The sequence below is a fragment of the Pan paniscus genome, chromosome 6 (assembly GCF_029289425.2).
Source record: "Pan paniscus chromosome 6, NHGRI_mPanPan1-v2.0_pri, whole genome shotgun sequence".
Taxonomy (NCBI): domain Eukaryota; kingdom Metazoa; phylum Chordata; class Mammalia; order Primates; family Hominidae; genus Pan; species Pan paniscus.
In genome coordinates this window covers 45,791,477-45,813,279 of record NC_073255.2, presented here as the reverse complement: position 1 = coordinate 45,813,279, position 21,803 = coordinate 45,791,477, and the positions used below count along the sequence as shown (strand labels likewise).

The window sequence follows — 21,803 nt, the reverse complement described above, 5'->3', positions numbered from 1 at the left end:
AGCTCACCCTTCCCCCTTGGGGCGAAAGCCAGCCACAGCAGCTGCCTAGTAATTCTCTGTAGTAATAGGACCCCTTCTAAATGCCTATCAAAGTGCCATGCACTGGCCGTAAGTAAGCTCTGGAAATTACTTTTGCTGAGAGATCCCGGGTGCCTGCCTCTGCATTTGGTTTGCAGGAGGTCTGAAGCCACCGGATGTTTTACTGAGCTCCCTCTCTCTTTTTGCAGCCAGCTTGTAAGTCCTGGATGACACTTGTTGAATGGGCTTCCGAGGACTTTTGTGCTGCCTGTTTATGAGCCAAGCTGGAGAACTCAGCCTTACGTGGGGAAGGTTCCCACCCTGTAATGTGGGTGAGTGTTGGAGGGCATCCGGGATTAGCTTGGCCTGAAAGCCAGAAGAGCACGTTTGTCCTGCTTTGTTTTTGAAAGTAATAATGCAATGCCATTGGAGGATGGGAAATAAAACCCCTAGGGTTACTATCTTTCCTCAAGGCCAAGGTTAAAAAGAACAGGAGCCAAACTTTGTATGGAATCTGACAAAGTTAGATCCCTGAGCATTTTACTCCACAAAGCCCCTCACTGAGGCTGCCCACCTCCCTCTGCTTGGAGAATTTATACTTGGCTCATATATAGAAGAATTTGCAAATTCTGGTAGGCTCACTGGTTAATAAATATTCATGGGATATTTATGGTGAGAGGTAGAGTCATGACACAGACACCTGCCATGTCTTGAAGAAGCCTGGTGAGAAAAGAGAGACCCTCAAGATTGGAAAGAGGTTAAGGGTGCTGCAGGCCAACCACCACTAGGAGCTCAGCTCTTGCATCATCTTCTTATCTGCTGTGCTTGAGTGCAGGAGGAATACTTCTAGTGACTGTGCCCTGAAAACATCAGTTCCTCTTTCAGGGAACAGCTCATCAAATATCCCAGATTCTGTGCCTCCTTGTACTGTCTCCAGAGTCCTCAACCACTCCTCTGAGATGTGGTCCAGGGAGGAACATTTTAAAGTCACTGAAACTCATTCTACTCCTAAGCGTTGTCTGTCTCCCTCATCCTTCCTTGTGAGGCTGATTCATGTTTGTTTGTTTTTTTTTCATGAGGTTAATAGGGGTTCAGCATGACATATACTCAATTTTACCTCTTGACCTCAAAGCCTAAAGTATGTACTGTGTAGTCATTTACAGGAAAAGTTTGCCAAACCTTAGTCTTGATTTTAATTCTGTTGTTGAACATAGCATAATCCATTCCTTTTCGCAAGGGCTCCAATCTGATAAGGATGACGTGTTATGTCTCTTATTAAATCTCTAAAAATGCATCAGAGTAGGTACAGGTTAAGGATAGCATAGGGTCCTGTCACGTCCCACTAGAGCCATCCTCCAGATAATATCAGTCTAATAATCAATGCAGGGCAACTCCTCTAGTTCAGCAGTTTACAAATGTGCCTTGTGTTCAGGGATATCAAGAGATCCATGTCAATTATTTTGTCTACATCCAGATATACCAAATATTCTAATACATCTCACTGTTGTTCTGGCTTGGGAGTGGTCTCAGATAACACTCAGACTAGTCTGATATAAATTACTTAGGTGCTGGTCTCTTTTGTAATGACACACAGATTTGTCAGAGTTTTTCTAGGACTTGGTGGTTTGCTCTCCCACCTGTACTGCTTAGGGTATATATCACTTGCTACTGATAGGTAAGCTCCACAATCTCAGTGGATTCATGCAATAAAAGTTTTTGCCATTCTCAGAGCAATTCATAATTCTTATTATGAATTAATAAGAATGTCACAAATTCCATGTCATGACTCAGGGGCTTAATCACTTATGGCTCGGTCTTCCCCTAAGGCTTCGAGGGGAATGTGGAGGTAGAGAAGGTACACCTGCGCCATAACTGTCTATCACCTTTACTCATGTGCCATTGGTGGAAACCAGTCATATGACTACCAAAAAGGAATGTCATTCTGGCCTCTTCCCAGCTACACTCTAAGCCATGGAAAGGGAATATAAATCTTTGGTGGGCATCTGGCCATGTCTGTCATGATGTTTTCTTTTTTTCTTTCACAAATTGTAACTATGTTTAAAATATCTAAGTTAGGGCACCTCCTTTTACTCTCATTATTCCTCACTGGGCATTGACAAAATGGCCCTTGCACTGAGACCAGGACACTCGTTTATTTTTATAAAACAAGATGTTCTGTTAGAATTATTTTACCTGTTAAATGATTGTATTTCCAATTTAAAAATGTATTCCACTCATGTAGGTCTTAAGCTCATTCTCTGTAATTGAGGTCTACTTAGCAAAGACACTTCGTTCCAAATGAGAGAAATCCAGCTTCAATTAGCACAAATAACAAAAAAGAGGATACTAGGGTATATCGCAGAAAAAAAAGACCTGAGGAACCGTGATCTTAGGGATGAGAACGGGGACTTAGAATAGCCAGATCTCTTTCTCCTTCCATTTCTTTCATCTCCACTTGTCTATCTGACTTCATTCTTTTTTTACTGCAAACAAACACCAGCAACCACACATGCCAGCATAATAGCCTAAAATGCTTCTCACCTAATTTTAGATTAAGAGATTCTGGGCAAGAACCCTTATTGGCTGTATTTGAGACACCTGCCTGCTCCTCGGCCAATCACTATATCCACAGAAATAGGAGTAAGTTAACGGGCCATGCCCAATCATGTTCCACACCACCACTCTCCTGTCCTCCATGCCAGGGTCATGGGAATGGCTTCTGGGAAACAAAAGCAATCTCCATCCTCTACTCAGTAGAAGTAGCACAGGGGAAGTAACATAATGCCCACAGAGATGGGGATTCCTTTGTTATCTGTTATCCATATACATTATACCACTGGCCACACACAGCCCACCTACACCTAAAACTTTCTTGTTTTTTTGTTTTTGTTTTTGTTTTTTTTGAGAAGGAGTCTTGCTCTGTTGCCCAGGCTGGAGTGCAGTGGTGAGATCTCAGCTCATTGCAACCTCTGCCTCCTGGCTTCATGTGATTCTCATGCCTCAGCCACCCAAGTAGCTGGGGCTACAGGCATGCGCCACCATGCCGGGCTAATTTTTGTATTTTTAGTAGAGATGGGGTTTTACCATGTTGGCCAGGCTGGTCTCGAACCCCTGACCTCAGTTGATCCACCCGCCTCGGCCTCCCAAAGTGTTGTTTTTCATTTTTTTAATCGTTTTTGTCTTTAACACACACACACACTCACACACGCACACATGCACACACGCATACATGCACACACTGAAAGACCATATTTACCAATAACATAAAGTAAAATATATTCCACGCTATGATTGAGATATGCACAGAGTACTATAAAAGTTTGGAGGTAAGAGAAATTTTGTGTGACATTAGATTAGGACTTGAAGAATGTATAGGATTTCAACTTGCAGCCTAGGGGAGGGGAAGAGAGTACCTGGGGCAGGCAGTCCTGGCAAGCTAGATGTCTGAGACAATCTCAGAGGTGATCTGTATTAGAAAGGGTGTCAGGGTGAAGGGCAGAGTGAAAGAGTTCCAACAAGTGTCTTGGGACCAAGGAGTAGCTGCATTTGGTTGAGGCCTATGAAGGCCAGGGTATCAGGATACATAAATTCTGGTATGCCTGTGTGAGAAAGTCTCATTTCCTTATCGTCTCTCATTGTAGATTTGGTTTCCCTCATTAAATTCCAAGCTCCTTCAATCCCCAGGGAAAGAAACTCCTTTATAGAAAGTCAGCTGTGTGCTGATGTTTTTTTAAGTCTTCATAAATCATGTGAGCCCTTTCATAAATCACACAGAGCTGCCTTCATTTTGCAGCTGCACTCCACAGATACTTCAGGGGAATGCTTCTATTTGTCCCAGGCGAAGCTATCAAGACATTGGCAGTCCTAGACCGCCTTCCGTTTCTAGATGGTACCTCTTCCATTCCATCCCCTTCATTTGCCCAAAGGCCTCTTACTGTCTTCCCACTGCCTCTCCCTTCCCCACCCACTCCACCTATGAAAACAGGAAGGACTCTGTTATCAGTCACTTACACCTGATGATGGATTGATTAATTGCACTTTAACTGAAATCCAGTCACACAAGTATAACCTGTGCTTTCAACCATTCATTTGCATGTTAATCCTTTTATCTTCAAACGTGGAATGAAAGACTATTTTCCATGCTCAAAGAAATTCCAGGCTTTAACTTGATTACTGTGAGATTTTAGATGGTGGTGGTAAAGGTGGAGAAAGAATAGGAAGAAGAGACCAGGAATAAAGAAAACAAAAAAGGGGGGACTGGCTGTAAAGCAGGAGGAAATATGGAAGGGGTGAAGAGGCATATGGAAATTGCAAAGAGCAGGCCTAATAGACAAGATGTTTGTTAAATATTTATTGAATAAGCGCTCTTGGAATGCGCAGATGGATAGAAGCTAGATTTAGAAAAATAAATAATTTTTCTCCTCTAAACTAAACAGTAAGTTATTTGGAGATGGGAAATGTGACTTACTTCTTTATCCCATGACACCCAGGATATATCACCCTACTCAATAAATAAGGAGAGATAATAAATATACGCTGACTGAGGTGTAGCAAATATTGCCAAAATGTGTTCCAGGCTTGGAGTCTATCAATAAAATAAATTTTTAAAAGCCCCAAACTTCAATCTTTTACTGCTAGATGCCTGGCTTTTCAATCAACTAGCTGTACCACTTTAGCCCACTGGTTGACCTCTTTGTATCTTGTTTCTTCCTCTAACTAGCTGTAGATTAGCATATTTGAACCTGTGCTCGATGGAACCCTGGGGGTTTCTGAAAATGCCCCAGAAGCCATCATGAAGTAGAGAGGGCAAGGGAAAAGCCAAATGGTAAGAGTGAAAAGCTTTCCAGCCCTGCCTCAACTTCACCCTTTCCTACAGCTGTCAGGGAAGCAGCCCCACTTTTACCTTTACCTGTTTTAGAGTTCTGAGTACATTTTTATTTGACAAAGAGAAATGTTTGAAGACCACTGCACTTGACCTCTAAACACAAAATTTCATGAACTCTTATTTATTATTTTTAAAGTATGTTTTCTAGCAGTAGTATGTCATTATAGCAGGTTTTTGTGATTAATAGCCTTAACATTAATTCGAAACAATACAATTTTAAAGCATTTGCCAGATACTTTCATGCTATACACCTTAGACTAAAAATAGATGCAGACGTGATCTTAAAATTACTATTAGTATATTTTGAAGTGTTTTCAAAATAGTTGCAAAATCCTCAAACTGTATTCAAGATATTCATTGAATTGGCAGCTATTAAAATTAATTTCTGAAAACATCTCTCTTTTTCTAACCAGAAAGCTGAGTCATATTTCGTGGGTTCGCAGAGGGAAGGCATTTTCCAATTAGTGAACTCTTCTGTTGTGTTGTAATTGAAAAATATAAAATGTCATATTCATGAAGAAGAGAGAACAAATTCTCAATTTGGTGGTAACTAGTAAGTTATTTGGCTTATGAAAATATGGGAATTGAAGGTGAATGTATGGTCAACTTCTAGCTTGATGATAAACATATTCAAAATACTCCATATATTTAGCCCAAAACAATGTCTAGTGATAAAAAATTGAGTTACGAGGAGATGAAGCAATTTACATCACATGATTTGTAAGAGACTTGAAATTCATTGACACCTCCATACCAGAAAGGAATAATTGAAGGGCAACCTCTGAGTAATTAATGTAGATATGCAATTATATGTGAGGTCATGTTTAATGCAGTTCATCAGATATTTCCAACACTTGGAAAGATTTCACTTCCGGGCTTTTTTGTGGTTGGATGCTGTCATGTGACTAGTTCTGGCCAACATTTGATGTGAGTTGGTTCCAGGCTAGCAATTTAATTGCTAATGTGAGAACTTTCTGAGCTCTCTTTTAACCTGGCAGACCCTAAGAAACATCTAGATGGTGACTGCTTCTCCAGCTCTGGTGACCATAGACCCCAGATGACCGTAATGGCTGTGTGGTTGTGTAGTGTGAATGAGAAGCCATTGTGGTTTTAGCAACTGAGATCTGAGGGTTAACCACTGCAGTATGATCTGATAGGATGTGTGAAAGAGAAATCTGTTTCAACAAGCTAGTAAGTAGCGTTCTTCTTCTAAGCAAATTGGGAAATTTGCAAGAGACGAAACCACAGGCAGGGGTTTGGGGGATAACTGTAGCACACCCCTTCTGAAAAGTCAAAAACAAAAAACAAAAACAAACCAAAAAAACCCAAACTGCATTTATTCCTCAGGCTCTCGTGGAATACTTAAATACTCTCTGGGAGACTATTTTAATTGGAAGCAATGTGACTTTTCCCATCTTAAGGTTTTTAAATGGCATGTGTCATATTTATCTGAAAACAAGACTGATTGAGGTAAAAAATAATAATTCTTGTAATGTTTTTCATTTGAAGAGAACTCTGAATTTTTTCCACAAAGCTTCATTTTTCCAACTTTGCTTTTACTTTGAGATAAATGCTAAAGAAAGAAAATTACTCAGAGCATCTCTCACAATCCCAGTCACTGTCTTCACATACATTGATGATATATCACACATTTATTTCTCCAGGCAACTTTGGTGACTCTCAATATGCTTAAAGGAAAGAGCTGGGCTTATGGCTGATGGAAGTGGTCAGGTCCCTTTGGAGAGTGGCAGAGGAGACTTCTTTCCCTGAATGAGTCACAAGGTCCACATGGCTGCTTAGTTCACAGTTCCTGCTAGCCAGAGTAACAGAGTGTGTTCCTCTCATTCTTTGGTTTTACAGCAAAGTTATTATTAATTCCTTTCCTATGAACTGAGGTTTGGATGTGTTCCTCCCTGATTTTTAAAAGCATATTAATAGTGAATCAGGATTAGCCCCCAAATAAGAAAAAAAAAACATACGCAAAACACCTCTGTGTGATTCCACTCATACTAGGCCAATCAATTTCTTACAATTTATACTTATTTTATGTCATTTAGTCTTACTGAAAAAAATGGCTGAAATATTATTTCTATTAACCAATTAGTCACTAAAACCAATGACTACTTAATTAGTTTCAGTAATTATTTAATGTGTCTCTTTAAAATATCATACTTGAAACCAGTGTCCAAATATAGCTTTATTTTTCAAGCTGATGTATATTTTCTACATTTAACCTTGAAACTGTATAACTTTACTTATGGACAGTCGAGCCTCATAAGGCTTCGAAAAATGTAGGTTGATGATGAACACAACGACCTGCTATAGACCATTAATAGGAATTGCTGGCATATTTTTATCACTTTGTAAATTGGGAAGGCAGACATCTTTGCTTTGCGAGTGATAGCAATACCCTGACATCACTTGGGCTTCCATCAAAGAACTTCCTTAAAAAGTGACTCTTGTTTCCTGGTAGCTGTGTCAATAAATCAGCCAAGGATGCCTTTACCATCATCATCCTGACCATGTTTCTAACATTAGAACAGATGATCTGCTCTAGCTTAAAGAATACAAAGAGAAATTGGTACCTTCACATTTTTGGTCATCTACTAAGACAACACATGCAAATAACATTAGCAAAAATTTCCCTTTTGTGAGTTCCCCCTTGAAACCACACAGTTTGATAAGGGTTTGCTAAATCAATGATTTCATAACTGGAGTCAGTCTTAAGTGAAGGAGCAATGTGAGGCATGAACAACAAAAATTACAGGAATCCTTTTTCAATGTGATGAGCCCTTTTGCATGCTGCTTCGCAATCATCAGCATTGTCAACAACGTTTATGGGTACTGCTGGGCTGCACGGAGTATGTGAGGATGTGATCATGACTTTGGGTTCATTTATGAGGCAAGATAAAAAATTGTGTTGCAAAGAGTTGTAGCAGTCAGAGAGCTGTAAAAATACTATGCAAGATAATAATTTAAAAAGAATGCTCTTATTTTGTGTATAAGCATAGATCTGTTTGGTTGTATGTATAAAGGACATGGAATGACAAGTGAGAAGTAGTCAGGGAAAGGTTAAGCTAGTGGATGGATTTTCTTTGTCTTTATTTTACTTCTGAGGATGTCCAAAGTTATGTTAGGCAGTATATACACACAAGCACATATACTTGGAAAAAAATCTGGCTGGATTTAAACTGCTAATTATTTATTAATAAGCTCATCATCAAGCATCTGTTAACATTTATGACAATTTTGTTAAGCTCCTTTTATTAAGCGCTTTGCATGTATCAGACCCTGTGCTATGTGCTCATATTTTGAGTTGGTTATTGTTATGCTCATTTGGTAAGAGAAGAAACAGTGCAGAAAGGTTAATTAAATGTTGGAAAATTATGAAGCTGAGATGAGAAACTGCATCTATCTGAATTTAAACGGTTGCTTTGAAACTAGGCGCTTTGATGAATTAACTGTTTGTCTGTTTATTTTCCTTAAATATGCTGTTTAAATGTGGTTGGAGAGTTGAATAGGTGAATAGTGGAAAATAAGAACCTAAGAAATCAGGGAGTGACATTCTGCAGACAGAAAAAATATTGTTGGAGAAAAGAGAGAATGGAAACAACCTCAAGTGAAACAAATGAAGTTTTCTCTTCCTTTACCCCCATCGTCACATCCCAGAAGGAGCCTGGATTTATTGACCCAGAGCCACAAGTTAAAAAGTCAAGTACAGAGTGGAGCCTGAGTTAACCCCATTTGTTCTCTGAAGGTGGTCACCTTGCTGTAGCAAGTTGCAGTGCCAGCACCTAGAGAACTGGCTGGAGGTGGCAGAAAGGAACATGGATGTCCACCAACTAAGAGTATGGGGTCATCATATTAAACAGAATTCCACAATGACATACAAACTGTGAAGCCTAAAACAAGGCTACGTATGCCTCCTTCAGCTTGCTTGAAAGAAAGAGAATGCCTTTTCCAGACCAAGGTTGCCCTAGACTTCTCTATGTCTATGGATTTTATATATCTATTCCACATATATTTCATTTGATATATATTTGAATTTTCTAATTAAACTGTTTAATACAATCTTATGTTGAGTTCAGTCACGTAATTTAAACATTCTGTGAATGCCTAGAGAGGAAAATATACCATGTGGCAACATCCCATGGAATTACCTGGGGAAACTCATGACTTGGCGTCATGGACAATGTTGTTGCTCATGTGTGTAAGCTCTGTTGGGCGGGTGCCTGTAAATTGGGAAGCGTGAAAGAGATTCTGTCTCATTCCTAGCCATCTGTTTAAGTGAACTTTTCTTAACCAACTCTGAGCATCCAAACAGAATCTGTTTTAGATGTATTCAGCGGGATCACAGAGACAGTAGTTTTAGGCATTTTTTTCTCAGCAACACACATGCCTTCAGGATTATCACCTAGGATCCTCTTCCCTGTCTGTGCATCCCTAAGGCATAATAATTCTGTGCAACTTGGTGCAAAACTTAATCTTCTGGACAAGCACAACTTAACTGCCCCTCAGGGAATGGGACACAAAAGAGTATGAGCTTTCAGCTAGAGGGCTGGATACTCTCACTAAGGTCCATGTGTGAGCAGGACTCACAGCTTCCACTGTGAGCAGTGGCTCCATCATAGTGGATCAGACAGCCACCTCTGCCTTCTTGGAAGGAAAGTGGGGGCTCTGGTTAGGCCTTAACATCTCAAAGAAGAGCAGAGTGGGCTGTGAATAAATGTCTTTCCCCAGGGAAAACCTTCCTCCTTTAGTTGTTGGAGTCCAAGGGGAATTTTTTTCTCCCTACATGGTCTCATCACTGCCAAGTTGCACACAAACATGCCTTTAAGCCAGAGGTATTCCAGGGCCCTCTGGCTGCATCTTGATTTCTTCTCCTGGTTAGGGTTCCATGCTGGGCCTGGTCCTCACACAGCATTGCACGTGGGCAAATTGCCTAATAAATCATAGTGATCTATAAATGGGGCTTTTCTTCTTATATCTTCTACCTGGTGCAAAATGCATTGAGGACCAATTTTCTATGAGTAATTGTATGATTTTATACATTTGCAGGAACCCAGGTCTTTAATAAATCAGACTTTTGGAGTCCTTGGAGTATTTTTCTTTTTACCACAGATCTGAATATTTTCTATGGTTTGTGGTCATTTGTTTTTTTAATATTCTGGCCGGTATTCAGTTTGCTTGGTGGTGTTGGCTGCAGACTTGTAATTTCTGCTAGAGTTGAATTTTCCACTCAGAGAAATTTTATAGCTCTCTGGTGTTCACAGAGATCAGAACAGACATTCTTGCCAATTTGACCAACTTCATTGACAGACTCAGAATCCTAAGTGTGGGCCAGATAATGGACGTGATTCATATGTTACAAGCACCCCTGTTGATTAGCCCAGGATCTGATGCTGGCCTTATGTGAATAACATTCTCCAGCCTCCCCTCAGGGTGTCTGGGAGTATGCAAGGCCCTATCCCACATGGCAACGCAAATGTTATCCCTCATCTCCAGGGCTTATTCTCGGGGTCAATAAAATTCTTTGGGAGAGATGCAATGTCCACACCATCATAAATATCTTTCTTCATTACTATATATGAGGTGAAAGAATGCTTAGTGTTCAGAACTGATGCTGCATTATCGCTCATCAAACCAATAGACTGGGTTTTTGGAAGAAAAATAGTATTAGGCAGTGTGTCACATGAGAAGGCTAAAATGATTTTAGAGAGGCTCCTTCATTCTGTTTCAAAAAAATGATCTCAGGAGAATGACAGATATCCCAGATGTCATTTAAGGACAGCTGACATAAGACAATACATGCCTAAAGTCACCTATCAAGGCAATGAAAACTCAGCACTCAAATCATTGTATATAATCTAGCTTGAGCTAAATTTAATGCTAATTATTATGCATGAGCAGGTATTCTGAGTGAAGTTCAATTCCACATAGGAAATAAAACCTTCAGAGAAGTTGGGGGAGGGGAATTAGGAACAGTTGAGCATCTGCTATGTGGCCTATGCCTTGCCTCTATGAAAGGTAAGTAAATACAGAAGGACTCATAAATCCCATTTTAGAGATTAACCACTCAAAACAGGAAAAAGAAGTAGCATACCCGGGTTTCTCTGACTATCACACAGTGTGTCCTTCCCACTCCACAGCTGCCTCCTTAAACTGATATAAAGCTATGAGTTGACATTTTGAGACTTCAACAACATTTGGCCAACTCCATCTGATACCACTGCCATTTCCAACTTTCCTGCACTTTCTTTAACTTTAGAGGGCTTTCCTTCTTAAATATATTTTCTTACAAGTGTTCACACAAGTCCTACACTCCAACCTTGGGCTAAAGACCAAGGAATATACTGATGAAACATAAGGTAATTCCTGTCTTCTAGAAGCTTGTAATCTAAGTGGAAAGACCATGAGGCAACCACATCCAATAAACAGTTTGATAAAAAAGTAATATTTGTCACTACCTTCATTCATTTATTCATTCCTTCAGTCACAGTCAATGAAAGCTAATTTTTCTAAAGTATAATTTTTTAACACACACTTCACAAACATTTACGGTAGCTTATCATGTTAAAAATACACGTAATACAAAACATTTAAAATGAGACTGAAAGATCAGAAGCAGTTCAGACAGAAAAAAGAATAGTCAACCAGGAGACAGAAAAGAGAACAATCAACCAAGAGCCTCCATGTGCAGCAAGAACCTCTTCACAACTGAAGCAAAATGTAAAATCCAAATGAGCTTTGCTGTTCTCCTTCAGTCCACCTAAGGAATGAGCTCTGATACAAAATGTAAACAAAATTAATTCAAATAGATCCATATACAAGTTGACATGATCAAACACATCAGAACCTCAGGAAATGGCCCAGGAATTGAATGTGATCAACAGAGATTATTTGAGGAAGTAATGCAGAGAACATCATTAGGGTGAACTCATGGGTGGCAATGCAGATGATTTTAAGAAATAAGAGGATCCAGCATTAAATACAGTAAATCACAGAGTGAGAACGTCACCTTCTTCCAATGTTCTTTCAATTAGACTGTCTCAGTTTGGCCTGCTAACTCACTACCTCCAATACTTGGTAGCCTTCCATCTTAATAAAGAAAATGGCAACCTCTGGCTAATTGCTTTTAGTAGGTAAGAGTATCCAGTAATAATTTTTAACATTATTTTGTTCTTGTTTTATTTACCTTCATGACTTCCTTATACTTATAACAAGTGATGGCAGTTTTCAATTTATGGTCAAAACATAAAATTTCCCTTTAATGAATTTATGGTTTTTTAGAAAGTGAATTTATGTTTGTTTTTTTTTTTTTAGAACGTGTGTCTTTTCACCTATCTTATTGGGAGAAGCTTAGAAGTCTGTGTTGAGGAGGGTGTAGATTTATGAGATCCCTGTACATGGCTGCTGGCAGAATCAATTGGTATGAGCACTTGGGAAAACAATTTGGCATTATCCCCTTAACTTGAACATTTGCCTGCCCTAATAACCTGCCAGTTCCACCTGTTTGTCTCAATCCAAGATAGGTTTTTGTGCTTAAACGGTGGGAGACCTGCAGAAAACCTTCCCAGCAGCCCTCTCAACAGACCAAAAACATGGAAACCACCCAATGCCCAATGGCAACAGAAGAGTGAATTGACAAACAATTAATAAATTATGGAAACTTCATATCATAGAGTATTATACCATGGCCAAAATGAGTGAACCTTTGCCATGCTATGGATACATCTAAGTAATATAAAGTGAAAAAAGCAAGACCCAAAAGATTACATGTGGTCAGATTATTTTTCTAAGAATAAAACTAACTAAAATTAAAAGTGAAAATGAATAAAATGAGACATATTGATTAAAAAAGACTATAGAAAAGGAAGCAACAGAATGATGAACACAAGACTCAAGGTGATTTTGAGGCAGCAGAAGGTAAGGGCAAAGTTGTTGAGGGTTGTCATATGGTTGGATTTAGGCTATTATATGGTTGGCTTTTGTTTTTCAAGGTGGTTCACAGATACTCATTACATTATTCAAAGTAATTCAGCCACTAACAAAATAAGGAAAACTAAGCCTTGAGTGTGCCAATAATGAGAGTCTATCATGAACCAACAATTATGATTTACTCAATTCTGTACATTTGAGGTCCAATAAGAAAAACTAGAGAGGTAATTTTTAAAAAAGATAGTAGGCAAAATAATGGCACATGTGGGAAGGAGTACGCAACTGACTAAAATTTTAAAAATACTGCAATAGGGAAAGGCCTTTCCCAGGAAGAGTGGTTTAGATAGTCCCAATAGACTGGAGCTTGGGAGTCAGGTCCAGGGAAATTGGGAAAGCACTTGTATTAGTTGGTTCTCATGCTGCTAATAAAGACATACCTGGAACCGGGTAACTTACAAAGGAAAGAAGTTTAATTGACTCACAGTTCCACATGGCTGGGTAGTCCTCACAATCATGGTGGAAAGCAAAGGGGAAGCAAGACACATCTTACATGGCAACAGCCAAGAGAGGGAGAGAGCTTGTGCAGGGGAACTCCCATTTATAAAACCATCAGATCTCATAAGGCTTATTCACTACCATGAGAACAGTATGGGGGAAACTGCCCCCATGATTCAATTTTCTCCACCTGGCCTCACCCTTGATACCTGGAGATTATTACAATTCAAGGTGAGATTTGGGTAGGGACATAGCCAAACCATATTGGCATCCCAGTTGAAAATGAAGTTAGCCACTGGGACCAAATAAGCAAAGAACTAGGGGCAGTATGAGAACTGTGTGGGGACAAATGGAAAAATAGGATGCATAACTGAGAATTAGGAAAGAAAGCTCAGACCGTCAAGGGCTCAGTAATGTGGTTGGGGGAGGTATCAACTCCGATGTTTTTTTACATTTGGGGCCTTGACTTTCTGTTCCTTGGAGTGTCCAGAGCTGAGTCCATCTGTAGTACTTACTGGTAACCTACCTGCTTTCAGAAAGAATTTCTGGTGTTTCACAGAAAGACTTAAAATATAGCAAGGTAACCTAGGTGAGGAGCAGGTGAAGGATAAATGAATAAAAACAAGGAGAAAAAGCCAAGCTGGAGTCTGCAATACTCCTAACACAAAAAAATAACATGCCAGAAGTTTGGCCAATACACTTGCTATGTAACAGATGTGGAGGGACAGCAAACACTCCCTTTAGCTGGTCTTTTGGAAGATTCACAGACACGTTCTTCAATTATTGTTATCACAGGGCTCCTCCATTGAAGGCAGGGGTACAATAATGTTTCTCTGAGCAAGCCTGCCTTGGGAGAGCTAAGCAGGTGCACTGGTTTTGTAACCTAACTTATCAATGAACGAAGAACCTACAAAAATGATTGGGGAGTACAAGCCTTAAATAATTTCTACTAAATAATAATAGCGTCAGCGATATTTTTTGTAAGGGGAATTTAGAAGTTAAGTTCCAGAATGTGCCTGAAGTGGGTGTTAATATCTAAACAGAGAGATCCATGAGTTTCGGATTCTTAGGGTTTTGTTTGTTTGTTTAGGGTTTTTTGGAGACAGAGGTCTCACTAGGCTGTCCAACCTGGCTTTGAATTTCGAGGCTCAAGAAATCCACCTGCCTCAGCCTTTTGAGTAGCTGGGACTGTGGGTGCAAGCCACTCTGCCCAGCTTGTTTCAGACTCTTAATCAGCAAGTGGCTTAGTTGGTTTTTGGATACTAGCATGCAAAAGCATGACCTCCATTCCAGTCCAGACTGGATGCTATCCATTCTCCACACCAGGAGAAATGTCGAATACACAGAATTTAAATGGGTATTTGGAGATGGCACCTCAGTGAATAAAATATTCTCTGTAGGAAGTGGAGCTGAATGGATGATTTGGAGTCTCGAATGAGCCTGGGGGTGATGGGAGCCAAAGCTGGCAAAAAAAAATTTTTTTTAAGTCCACAAGAATGTTGATCTCCAGGAGAGAAATTGGTGCTTTTTCCCATGTGGAAAGGAAAAATAGAATAATTCTTTAAGCTGTAGAATAGCAAGAAAACATTGGCACCCGGAGAAGATTTGCGGAGCGGTTGCTGGGTGCTGTATGGGACTGGACATTGGAGGTGTGAAGCCAGCTGAGGAGCTCTGGCAGTAGCTCAGGCCCCAAGGTTGTGAGCTCACCTCTCAGGTGATCCTATTTTCACAGCGCCTTCCTCCCAGATGCTCCTAGCTCTCTATGAGTCTTCTATGCTTTGCTACACACAGTTTCAGCTGAATTTATTCTCCAATGTAATTCTTTTTAGTTGTCTAGGGAAATAATTATTGTTTAAAATCAACCCTTTCAATAAGAACCAGTCCAGAAACCAAAAAGTACATAAGATGTGGCAGAAATGAATAAGAAACCGGTATTAGGGGGATTACTTCCAAAATTCCATTCTTTTTCCATTTACAATACACTTGAGCAAAATCATACTTGAGATTTCTGAATGAAACACTGCAAGGATGTCACACAGTTCCTCTTGAAATGACAATAAGGTTGAGATACCAATAAATCAATGAGACATTCCTTAATATCCTGTAGCTGAGGAATGGCTGCAATAGGAATCCCTGCAAAACACAGCGTATCCTTTCCAACATCCAAAACCATGGGCTCCGCTAGGCTTTGACACCTTATATCCTCTCTGGGTTCTGTTGGGCACTTATTACAACACATGCCATGTGATGACCCCTCCTTTCCTCATTTTTTTAGATTATAGCAAAATCTCAAAACAAATCCTTCTGGCAAAAGGGAAGGAAGCCAAACAAGCTACAGTTTATTTGAGCTGGCTGGCTGGGAGGCTGCCGTGTATGTCTACTAGTGCACATACGTCCTGTGGAGACCTAAGTAGAGGGAGAAACAAGTGGTTAATGAGACAAAACACTGAGCCCAGTGCTATTGAAATGTTTGGTCCGTTCCTAATTTTTTGTGCTTAGTGGTGTGACTTCTGAAATAAAACAAAACAAAAAGTATGGGTGTTACCACAGGTTGAACTTTCATACTGAGTAAAAATAAAATCCTAAGCCCCCCAGCTGATTGAATAAACCCTTCTTGGTCTTATAGGAATAACAATGAGATTGAAATAACAGGACCAACCTCATTGGAGGGCCACTCTGATCCAGGTATTATTAAGAAGGAGAAAATTCCCATTACTGTACAACGGGAAGTCTATATAAAGAGAACCTAAAACTTTTAGGAAGAGGCTCTGAGGAAGCACAGTGCTTGGAACCTGGCTAGTAACATGGGGAATTAACACCCACATTAGATAGCGGCTTCAAAAGAAATGGCACTGGCTATCTTTTTTTGGAGTTTTTCAGTATTTAGATTGTTTTCAATTTTCGAATGGGCTTAATACGATTTGACCCCTAATAAATAAATGGGCAGCTATAGTCTGGTTATTTATACTGGGGAGGGGAGCCAGAGGAAAAGGAAAGAAGAACTGGTTTCTCAAGTAGTTGTATCCAAAAGACACAGACAATGTCTCCTTTGCACAGCAGTTAAAGAAAAGCTGTTGGGAAGGCCTTTATCCCAAAGATGCTCGAACTGGCAGTGGGAGCTGGGAGGAGATGCCAAGGCTGGAATTAAAGTACATCAGCAGCCACATCTTCAGAGTAAAATTTTAAAAGTATTTTTATTTTATTTATTTATTTATTATTTTAGAGACAGGTTCTTGCTCTCTCACCCAGGCTGGAGTGCAGTGGTGTGATCACCGTAACCACAGGACTCTGAGAATGTAAGGTATTCCAAGGAGGCCAGTGATGAATTGCTGCCATTCAGCATGAACATAAAACTCAACGTATTCAATACTGAACACTAGAGTAATAAATCTGGGAAACTCAAAGATGGCTTATATCTCTAAATGCCAGTCAGAGAAGTGTCTTAAGACTCAATAATGTAGTCCAGAAACTGCAAGAGGATCAGGTACTTCAACTCTTCCACCATGAAATATACCTTTTATTAATCCTAAATGCCAACTGCTCCTCACCTAGCTGGCATTTCCTGAACTCAATAGGGAAATATTAGTTGATCTTTTAGAATTAAAGAACTGTGGTATGGAGGAATTCAAGACAACCCCAGGTTTTGAAGATAATTATAAAAATACTTTATATTTGTGTAGCATTTGATATACAAACATGTACCTAAGTGCACATGTATTAGCTATGCCTATGAGCTTTACAACAGTCCTATGAATTGGGTGTCACAGGCATTCCCATTTTACTGTTAATTTCCTCCGTTTTCTTTATCTTCACCTTCTGTGAGTTTGCACAAATGTATCTACCAGTATTAACTACTCCAGTCGTTCCCCAAGTGTGGTCTCTGGACCAGCAAGATCAACATCACTTGGGTACTTGCTAGAAATGCCCATTCTCAAGCATCCCCCCCACAGACCCACTGAATCAGAAACTTAGGGATTGGGCCCAGGGATCTGTGTTTTAACAAGCCCTCCAGGTGACTCTGATGCATGCTTGAGTTTAACAGCCACTACACTATGCTCAGCCTTACTCCAATTCCTGAGAAAATCCTGACTGCTGCAGGATACACATCAGACAGCTCAGGACTCCACTTGTTGGGACTTAGACTATTAGTCTCTCCACCTCCAGAATCTGGGTGCCCCAGAGCCAACTTTTAAGCTGGCCCACTTATTAATCATCTCCTCTCTGAGTTTCTAGACTCAGCTGAAACTTGATCTGGGTCCTGGGAAAGCCAAAATGCACCTGAGAAAATGATTTTGCAGGAGAACGTTCATTCACGAAGGCAGTAAAGAAAAGGAAACATCTTTCCTTCCCATCTTAGGTTCATGGTTAAGGCACCTATAACAAAAGACAGACTAACAAGAGAAAAATGTACACGTTTATTTAATATAAGTTTTATGTAACGGAGAGCCTCATGAAGAAATGAAGACCAAATAAACAGGTAAACTTGTGTATTTCTATGCTTAGATGAAGAATGGATAGTCATGGAGAGATAGAATTGGACAAAGAAGGTGTGATCTAATTTAACGAACTAGGGGCAATATAGCAAGACCTGTTTGTTCAGATTCTTCTTTGCATCTCTGTATCTCTGGCTCCTTTCCCCTGAGGTACAGGGAGAGCACCTCACAAATGAGGAGCCTATGACCTGCTTCTGCACCCCCTCCTTATTATTTTGAAGAAAAAGGCCCTCCAGATCTTTCTTTTCCAGAGGATACTGGACAAAAAGTAGTTGCCCCAGTGACTGTTCGAGCAGCGCCTCGAGCAACCGCTCTTAGTTTTATTCAGGCAGGAATTCAGCAAGCTAGACGAGAGGGTGACTTAGAGGCTTGGCAGTTCCCTGTTAGAATACGCCCCCCAGATCAACAGGGAAATATTACAGCTACATTTGAGCCTTTTCCTTTTAAATTACTCAAATAATTGAAACAAGCTATTCATACTAAAAAAGAATGTAGAAAAAATCAGCGAGTCAGGCCACCAGATAGGGGAAAAAAGAAAACTGCTGAGCCTGAAATATGTCCAAAATGTAAAAAAGAAAAACATTGGGCTAATCAGTGTCACTCTAAGATTGATAAAGATGGGAACCCGATTTCGGGAAACACCATGAGGGGCCCGTCTTGGGCCCCGTTCCAAACCGGGGCATTTCCAGCTCAGGCCATTCCCTCACCCGCGTACAATGTCTGTCCCCCGCCACAACCGGTAGTGCCGCAGTAGATTTATGCTGCACATAAGCTGTGAGTCTTCTGCCTGGGGAACCCCCGCAAAAAGGTCCCAACAGGAGTCTGTGGACCCTTGCCAGCGGGGACAATAGGATTACTTTTAGGAAGGTCTAGTTTAAGTTTAAAAGGGGTACAAATACATACAGGAATCATTGATTCAGATTACAATGGGGAAATTCAAATTATTATATCTGCTTCTGTTCCCTGGAAAGCAGAGCCAAGAGAGCGCATAGCACAGCTCCTGATTGTGCCATATGTGGGAATGGGGAAAGTGAAATTAAACGAACAGGAGGATTTGGAAGCACAAATAAACAAGGCAAAGCAGGTTATTGGGTAAATCAAATCACTGATAAACGTCCTACCTGTGAAATAACTATTCAGGGAAAGAAATTTAAAGGTTTGGTAGATACAGGAGCGGACATTTCAATCATTTCTCTACAGCACTGGCCGCCCCCGTGGCCAATTCAACCCGCTCAATTTAACATAGTTGGAGTTGGTAAAGCAGGTATATTTGCCAGCTAAAGCTGTTCTGATAGGTGTAGAGTGATGCCTAGCTGTGGTTTTAATTTGCATTTCCCTAATGGCTAATGACACTGAACATCTTTTCATGTACTTTTTTTCATTCTTACTTTCCCTTTGATGATATGTCTGTTTATGTCTCCAGCCCATTTTTTAAATTCATTTTTTTGTTTTCTTATTGTTGAGTTTTGAGAGTTTTCTTAATAGTCTGTATACAAATCCTTTATTAGGTATGTGATTTGCAAATATTTTTATCTTAATCTGTAGCTTTTATTTTCATTCTCTCAATATCTTTCACAGGGTGAAGTGTTTAATTTTAATAAGATCCAATTTATCAATACTTTCTGAGTAGTGCTTTTGGTGTCATGTCTAAGAATGCTTTGCATGACACAAGGTCACAAGAATTTTCTCCTGTGTTTTCTTCTAGTAGGTTTGTAGTTTTATTTTTATCTATAACCCCTTTTGGGTTCATTTTTGGGAAAGCTGTTACGTTTAGGTTAAGCCAATTTTTGGTACACAAAATTCCAAATAATCCAACATCATTTGTGGCATTACTTTTGTACCTCTGTCAAAAATCAGGGAGACATGTTTGTGTTATTCTGTTCCACTCCTCCACTTGTCTGTTTATTCACCAATGTCATCATATCTTGATTGCTACAGCTTTATAGTAAATCATTAAATCTCATAATGTGAGTCCTTGAATTTTATATTCTTTTACAAAGTGTTTAGTTGCTCTACGCTCCTTTGCTTTTACATATAAATGTTAGTATTAATTTGTCTACATCTACAAAAAAATCCTGCTGGGGTTTTCACTGGGACTGTGTTGCATCTTTAGATCAATTTTAGAAAAACTGGCCTTTTTACTATGTTGAATCTTTCAATTCATGATCATGTGCTGTCTCTAATTATTAATATTTAGTTCTTTCTTAATTTCTTTCATTGGTGTTTTGTATTTTTCAGATTACAGACTCTATGTTTTGTTAGATTTATCTCTAAGTATTTCATTTTTGCACCTATTGTAAAGTAGATTTTTTTTAAAATAATATTTCTATTGCTTATAATATACATTTGTATATCCATTTCTATTGCTAGTAATACATATTTGTATATATTTCAGTATATTGATTTTTATGTGAACCTGTATCTTGCAATCTTGCTAAACTCATTTATTAGTTCTAGAAGTTTTTGTTATTGCTGACTCTTTGGAATTTTCTACATAAATAATCATGTTATCTGTGAATAGGAATAGGTTTATTTTCCCTTTTCCATGTATATACCTTTTATATGTTTTTGTCTTTTTTTACCTTATTATTCTGGCTAACACTTCCAATACAACATTGAGTAGCAGATGTGAATATGGACATTTTTGCCTCATTCTCAGTCTTAAAGGTAAAGCATTCAATTTTCCATGATCAAATATGATGTTAGTTGCAGGCTTTTTATAAATGGCCTTTATAGGATTCAGGAAGGTCTCTTCTATTACACATTTTCTCTGAGAGTTACTAACGTGAATGAATGTTGTATTTTGTCAAATGCTTTTTCTGCATCAACTGATATGATCCTGTGGATTTTCTTCTTTAGACTATCAATATGGTGGATTGCATAGGTTGACTTCCAAATACTGAGGAAGCCTTACATTCCCAGGATAAACCCTACCTGATCATGATGTATTATTCTTAATACGTTGATAGATTCAATGTGCTAATATTTTTCTTGAGGATTTTTGTGTCTATAATCATGAGGAATATTGCGGGTATTTTGGAAACTGTTTTCCATTCTGGTAATGCTGGCTTCATGAAATGAGCTGGAAAATATTCCTTCCACTTCTGTTTTCTGGAATAAGTTGGGTAAATTTGTGTTATTTTTACTTTGAATGTTTAGTAGAATTTGCCAATGAAAGTATCTTGATGTAGAGGTCTAATTTTGGAGTGCTTGGCAATGAATTCTATTTCTTTATAGTTATAGGACTATTTAGGTTATCCGTTTCATCATCTTATGTGAGTTTTGGTTGCTTGTGGTTTTTTAGAAATTGGACCTTTCATTTAAGATATTGAGTTTATGTGTATACAGTTGTTATTATTCTTTTTGATGAGAAATCCACAGAATAGTTGTTCCCCTATAAATAAAATGTCATTTTTCTCTGGCTGCTCTCAAGATTTTTTTCTTTTTTTTAGGTTTCAGGAATTTTATTAAATGTTTGGGTATGGATTTATTTGGGTTTTCCTATTTGTGGTTTGCTTAGCTTCTAATACTTGTAGGTTTGGGTCTCTCACCAAACTTAAGCTTTCAGCCATCATTTCTTTATATATTTTGTCCAGATCATACCCTTTCTCCTTTTCCCCTGAAACTTTGAAAAGAAGAAGGCTAGACCTTTTGTTATCGTCTCCCTGAGGTTCCCTTCATTTGTCTTCATCCTTTTTGGTCTTTGTTGTTCAGACAGAATAGTAGCTGTTAGCTACTCTTCAAATTCATGAACTGTCTTCATGGCATATCTGTACTGCTATTGAGCCCATCCATTAGGATTTTTATTTATTATATTTTTCAGTGCTAGAATCTCAATTTGGTTCTTATTTACATCTTGAATTTTTTGAGATTTTCAGTTTTAACGTTTTTTCCAATAGTCTGCAATTGCCAATTTGAACATTGTTATGCTAGCTTTTAAAAGTCTGCCAGATAATTCCAACACCTTTGTCATC

The 21,803-nt window shown here is 39.1% G+C and overlaps 1 long non-coding RNA gene across 1 annotated transcript in view; it reads left to right on the top strand.

Moving 5' to 3' along the window:
• The window catches only part of LOC117980934 (uncharacterized), a 370,564-nt gene that overhangs the window by 124,262 nt on the left and 224,499 nt on the right, over nucleotides 1–21,803 (top strand). The window lies entirely within an intron of this gene.